The following is a 7,411-nucleotide window of genomic DNA, read 5'->3' as shown; positions in this document are numbered from 1 at the left end:
CTGATGCATGGACATCTATTGTTACTGATGGATACTTGAGTTTGACTGCACATTTTATTGATAGCAATTGGCTGCTACAGAAAAAAATTTTGAATTTTTCTTATATGCCTCCTCCCCATAATGGTGTTGCATTAGCTAAAAAAATTTACTGTTTGGCTAGTAGTTGGGGTATTGAAAGAAAGTTGTTTGCCATCACATTAGACAATGCATCTGCAAATGATTCTTGTGTTGCAATACTTAAGAATCGGCTTAAGTTGAAAAATTCTTTAATTTGTGATGGTATGTTGTTTCATGTGCGATGTTGTGTGCATATTCACAACTTGATTGTACAAGATGGTTTGAAAGAAATTGATAAATCTATGGAGTTAATAAGAGAATGTATCAATGTGACGACCCCATCTCCCCTTGGGGCGTACCCTAGGGTTTAGCGGACCGCCTGCCCAGCTCTCACCAGGACTCACTCACTTACATCAAATAAAATAGGGTGCAACCTCAATAATAAATGAAATAACAGTTCTCCAGTTTGGAACATACAAATACATTCATTTCTATCTCAACCATCCATACAATCCCAAATATATCAAAAGTTTGAAGTTTTCAATACATTCTGTGAGAACCCTAAAAATATCACATTTTCTCCGCATTTGTTTATTCTCACTTCCTTTTTAAAATGAAAATTTGCTAACCAAGTTTTCTAAGGAAGGTTTTCATTCTAAATGTGAGCGTGTGGTTGTGTATATTGAGTGTATTTGCGCGAGATTATATATATATCTTTGTTGGGAGTACGGACGAATGCGGCGTGTGAGTTTGGAAAAGAAATTTCTGTTGAAAATGCTTGGTACCAAATATGGTCGCAAATCCGGCCAGATCTTATTTCGGATTCTGGTGCCCGAGTACTCTAGAGTTTAGGCGATACTAAGTACTTGAGACTTGCATTTTGGGAACATGAATAGGCTTCGTTTGGCTAGAATGAGTACAAGAGGTCAACGGACGTCTAGTTGGATAGAAAGTGACGTGAGAGACCGGACGGGGTAATTTTACCTGAAACTGGGACGATATCACCTTTTCTTTTGATTTGCCCTTGTATTGTTGCTATATGACTTTTGTTTGTGATATGTTAATACCTACGTGTGTAATCGTGACTACTTTTGAATATCTGACTAACTTGATATGTCTCTTTGTGTATATGTTGTATCATGTCGTGTATATGTTTGTTTGTATAATTGGTGTGTTAGAATTTATTATTTTAGTCAATTTACTTCGTTTATTTATTAAATTACCTTTTGGAAAGAAAAGAAAAGAGAGAGGGAAAAAAATATGGAGGGGAGACGTAATCATGGACGTGATCGTGGCCGTGGAGCTAAGCGAGCCTAAGAGCCAAGAGAAGAAAGGGAAACAACAGCTGAACAAGAGCAAGGACCGGAGTTGAAGCCGGGGACCAAATGGCGACGGCAATTCAACAAATGACAAATATTTTAGCAAGGTTGGTGGACCAACAAGGTCAAATACCTGTTAATCAACCCCAGAACCCTGAAATAGGAGAAGATCGGGCTCTTGAGAGGTTTCAGAAGTTTGCTTCTCCGAAATTCCTTGGAGGGTCTGATCCGGATGTAGCTGAACAGTGGCTGGAGGCCATGATCAACATCTTTGCAGCTTTAAGCTACACTGAGCAAAGACAAGTGAACTTTGCTGTGTTTCAATTTGAAGGACCGGCCCAAGCATGGTGGAATGTGATTAAAGCAAAGTGGGAAAGAGAACGGACTGTATGGACATGGGCGAACTTTATAAGAGAATTTAACGAGAAATACCTCTCACCTTTAGTCCAAGAAAGGAGGGAGGATGAATTTATTGGGCTACGCCAGGGAACCTTGAGTGTGGCTGAATATGAAACGAAATTTACTAAACTATCCAAGTTCGCTTCCGAATTAGTGGCCACGGAACAGAGAAGAGTGCGGTTTATACAGGGATTGAATTTGGAAATTCAAGAAGCTCTAGCGGCGGTTCAGGTTAATACGTTTACGAAAGCCCTTGAGAAAGCCCAACGAATTGAGAATGCAAAGGCACAGGTAAAAGCCTCCCAAACTCGGAAAAGAGGTGCAGCTGGTAGTGTAATTGAGGAACCTAGTGAAACGATAGCACCTTCTAAAGTGCAAAAAATGAACCTATTACCCCGCCCACCATGGACATTAGGGTCGGTAGATGAAAGGTCTACAAAAGGAAGCCAAATCGGACATGAGGAGATTTCTCAAGAAAGCCAAAAGATGGCTTCTCACTTGACTTGTGGCTACTGTGGAAAGACGAATCACACCGAGAATGATTGTTGGCGGAAAGGGCGAAAGTGTTTGATTTGCGGAAGTGGTGACCACCAGGTTAGCAACTGTCCGAGGAAACAATCACGTGAAAGTAGTACTCAGCAACTAGAGGGCATTAAATCAAAACAAGCGAATGAAAGAGGGAACTAAACGAGTGTACCGGCAAAAGTATATGCTTTAGATAACCAACAAGTTCCGGACTCGTCTGAGGCAAATGAAGGTAAAAAATTTCGAGGACGAAATTTCTTAAGGGGAAGAGAGTGTGAGAACCCTAAAAATATCACATTTTCTCCGCATTTGTTTATTCTCACTTCCTTTTTAAAATGAAAATTTGCTAACCAAGTTTTCTAAGGAAGGTTTTCATTCTAAATGTGAGCGTGTGGTTGTGTATATTGCGTGTATTTGCGCGAGATTATATATATATCTTTGTTGGGAGTACGGATGAACGCGGCGTGTGAGTTTGGAAAAGAAATTTCTGTTGAAAATACTTGGTGCCAAATCCGGCCGCAAATCCGGCCAGATCTTGGTCGGATTGTTGGCCGAATTGTTTGAGGGTTTTGAAAAAAAATTGGTTTCGCCTCTGCCCTGTATCCGGCCGGATTGTGACGTGTCACAGGTGGCCACCAATTTTGACCGCTTGTTTCCTTCCTTTTTTATACTGTTTTTTGGCCCAAAATATCTTCATTTCTTCCTTAGCTCAGCCGTGCACCATAGAGAGAAGAAAGAAAGCTCTTCATTTCCTAACTTCAATTTTCACTCAAATCTTGAGATTTCACTGTTGGATTTTCAAACTACTCCGTACAAGGGCTAGCTAAGAAGGGTTAAAGGTGATAGTGGAGTTGTTTTTGGAAGAGAAGCTTTAAATTCCTACCTTTCTTGAGTTATAAGGTGAGTTGCTAAGAAAGTTCCTTTTTGTTTTAATAATGGTATATTGGTGGATTGTAAAGGTTAAAGATGCTATTTTGTGGTTGGTTTCATGATTTTAAGTGGAGTTTGTCCAATTTCTGATTTATTGGGAATTTTTCTGATTTTATATGATAATCATGGATTGGCCTTGGATTGATGGATTGAGATGGTGTTAAATGAAACTTGTATGCGTTAATTGCGATTGTTTGCGAAAAATTTCCGCTTGTGGGGATAAATTCCGGTTCTAGGGTTTTGATTTGGGGGTTTTCATATGGTTGGCTTTTAAACTTCTAATTAGTTTTGATTAAATGATATTGTGGCCTAATTGGATGTATTTTATTGCTTGTTAACCGTATGTGTGATTGTGGTTAAATTGCTGTGAGAATTGGTTTTGGATTGTAGGGTGAAAGTGAAGAATTTAAGGGGAAATGCCGTCCGTTTATTTTCTTGTAATGTGAGTGAGTTAAAGTGGTTTTGGAAATGTGTTTTGTGTCAAGTTGGGCGTATTTCACGGAAAACTACATTGGTGCTCTCGAAGGGTGTTCGAGAAGCTATTTTCTATTTGAACTCCTATATTTCCGCTTGGTGAATATCATGACCGTTTTACCATTTTAAAACATGATACCTCTTCAATTTGAAACTCCAAATGTTTACTTACTCCTTCCCAAAATAAAAAGATATGAATTAGGGTTTTCTCGGCTACGAGAAAACTACTTTCAAGTGAGGTTTTAAATGTGAAATTAAGGTATTTTGTCCTCCTTCTCACGTGATTTTCATCACGACATTTGTATATAATGTTTACTTGATTATAAGTTGATTTTGAGTCACATCAACGATTCAAAAAGAATATTTCCTTAGCCTATCTATTTGGGTACTGATTGTCTTTGGTCCAAGTGTTTTCCGTTGGAAATTTTATAACCCTTTTGAGTTTAGTTTTGCGTTTGGTTTATGAAACCCTAGTTATTTCCGTTCACAGATCCAAATACCCTCTTTTCACTTGAAAGTCATCTTTATACGTTCTACTCGTAGTTAGTCGGATTTTCTTCGATTTCACCTAGTTGTTTTGCTAGATGCACTGTAATATTCTCTCTTGCTTAATCTTAGGTTTCATCGGTGACTGAGGTTATTATCCGGAGGGATATTTTGGACGTTATTTTGCGTAAATAGGTGAGTGTTCCTTGTTTGTTATACTTTCCTTGACTTCGTGGCTTGTTGTAATTGTTGATAATGTGTTAAGTGCTCTTAATGCTTGCCAAAACGAGTTTTCTATGCGAGTGTGTACTTTATCGCACTCGACCTAAATGAATGTGAAAATTTCAATGATTCAATGATTGAAACGTTACTTGTGCATGAATGTAAGTCTTTTGGCTGAACTGGGCCCTGCCCTTCGTTACTGATCGACTCGAGCCAGAAGCGGACTCGGTCGGGCGATTTGGTGACCCTGGGTGAATGTTTGGTATACTCGAGTATTACCTTGTAGTCTGGTGGAGCCTGGCCAACGTCTACGAGAGGGTGAATAAAATGAATGAACGAATGTCAATGCAAATGAAGGGTTTTACTTACAAAAATGCATTTTCAAATGATTAGAGGAATAAGGGAATGAAAGGAGAATGAATGAACGAATGAATGAATGGCTCCCTGTGAGCACGTATCCTTTTAATGAATGTGTTATTATCGCTTTCTATTGTAAATGTTTCTTGAATTATTGGTTATCTATGGTTAATGCATTGGCTTTATTGTTTGATTATGTGTTCGGAACCTCACTGAGATTTTAGCTCATCCCTTTAGTTGTTTTCCTTAACAGGGGAAGGAGAGCCAGAACGGGAGCTTTGTGTAGACTAGCTTAGTCTAGATCTCTGAATTTTGTAATGGTTCTCGCACTAGTGCTTGGCACGGGCTGGATGTATGATGAATTGAGAACCTTTGTATATTCGATATTTGTACTCCCTTTTGAGATTGAAATGTATATATGTTTCGCTTTAAGTTTTGTATTGTTGCTATAATTATTCTTGTGGTTTTATTCCGATTTTAATTGAGGATTGAAATGAACGACTGAATCCCGGCGAGAGTTGGGCAGGCGGTCCGCCAAATCCTTTGGTTTGCCTTAGGGGGAGGTGGGGCTGTTTCACATTCAACCCTAATCGAGTGACTAGTGCGAGTACAATTATAAAATTTTCAAAAAACTAGACTAAGCTAGTCTATACCAGTCTCACGCCTCGCTCGTATCTCCTGTAAGAAAAAAAATGGCGTGGAATGAGCTAAAAGTTCAATGAGATTCCAAATAGCAAGTTGGCCATTATTTAAAAAGACAAGTAAGCGAGCATAACAAGTTCATAAAAGTGAGCAATAACTCTTCAAGTAGCAAATCTCAAAATGAGCGAATGTAAAGTTTTTTAAAAGAAACAATAACTCGATAAGTAATAATCATGTCAAAGGATAAGGATACGGATGGCTCTCAAGAGCCAAGTTCCCATTGCTTCACCAGAGCTTGATCAAGTAGTAGTTGACACTCCATCAACTTTCATGTAAAGTAACCAATCCAGTAAAACACCACTTAGCTACAATCTCCGTCCACCAACCAAACCCCCTACTGGGCCCAAAATCCTCAATAAACACTAATGGTAATACTCGAGTATACCGATTAGTCGAGGAGATAATACTCCACTCGATAACAATAACTACCCAGGATTCGTTATCTAATCGACCAAACCCTTGCCGGTTCGACTCGATTAACTAGCCACAGGGTTTTTGGAATTTCAGACAAAATACAACTCATATACATGTATATCAATTCAATTGAAATCATTGAACAAGAATATATCATATTAGGGTAACTGTGATAAAGTACACTCTTGCCCTATCAATCCACTCATATATCATGTAATCACATTGGTCAAGTATTAAACACAAGTGTCAAGTTCAATCAGGTATTTGGAAGCACTCACCAAAGATGTAGTGCTTCTACGGATCACGTTCAGGTATTACTCCTTGTTAGGAGTCCAAATCTGCACTAAAACATCGTTGAAGAGTTTTGAAAATCAACTAAGGTTCGAAATTTAAACATTTCGTTTAACAAGAATCAAGTAATTGAAACTCTTTTGGAGAATATTTGTAAACTCATGCTCGCTCTTAAAACTTTGAAACTTTGGAGCGATTAAACTTTGAAATCTCCATTTGAGTCGAAATGACAAAAAAAACGTATTTCTATTAGTCGTTACTATCATTTTCCAAGGGTACAAGTTTCGGCCGAATTTTAACTTATATACCTCTATGAAAGAAGACTTGAATACCCTAGACGATTCAAGTGAGATTAGTTCTCAAACCCTTACTCAAGTCACTAGTATCTCTACCTAGTCTCAAGTGAAAATTTGGGCAGCACGCCTTTTGTGTTTACCTATTTTTCAGCCATTTATGGCTTCATTATTCTTCTCAATTCAGTCCCAAAATCACACACAAATAACCATACCAAAATAGTCTTTCAATAGGCTCAATGTCACTCAATTACAAAACAATGCTAGCAAATTGACCGGAACTAATGTTTAAGACAAATATCAAAATAATAGGTTTAAAGTCTCTTAGCGTTTCGGTCACAACCAAAGCTATACTTATCAGATTGGGATAGACTTTATACCATTTCGAAGCTAAGACAAAGGGTTACAACTTTCATGAAGACAACTCAACCCAGTTCACAGTTGATCCAGGTCGAATTTGCAGATTACAGAACCAGAATTTCCTTGTCAGTCTGGTTATCAGCACTGGATTCAAATGACAATAACTCAGGCTACATAATTCCGATTCAGGCATTTTTAGATGTGTTGGAAAGCTGAAACATAGGGCTAAACTTTTTGTGCTTTGGCCAAAGGCTGATTTGATACAGATCAAAGTGAAAAACGAAGCTTGAAATGTGAAAGCTCAAAATTGCCTACGAAAAAGAACATTTGGCAGTCAAGGGTATTTCAGTCATTTCACATGCTACAGTGCTCCGATTGAGCTGAAATTCTATATAACATCATTTCCTATAACTTTCATGTTTTGACCTAAGCCTAATTCGGCCTCTAACATGGATGAATGAAACTGGTCAGAACCAGGGCAGTTCAATCTTTAAAGCTGGAAATTTGATGAATTCAAGGTTTACATTCTCATTCATGTCTTGAACCACTATCCCAACTCCCTATCCCAGCTTATAGACATCA

This window comes from Coffea arabica, chromosome 5e (genome assembly GCF_036785885.1).
Source record: "Coffea arabica cultivar ET-39 chromosome 5e, Coffea Arabica ET-39 HiFi, whole genome shotgun sequence".
Taxonomy (NCBI): Eukaryota; Viridiplantae; Streptophyta; class Magnoliopsida; order Gentianales; family Rubiaceae; genus Coffea; species Coffea arabica.
Note: the sequence above shows the minus strand (reverse complement) of the source record.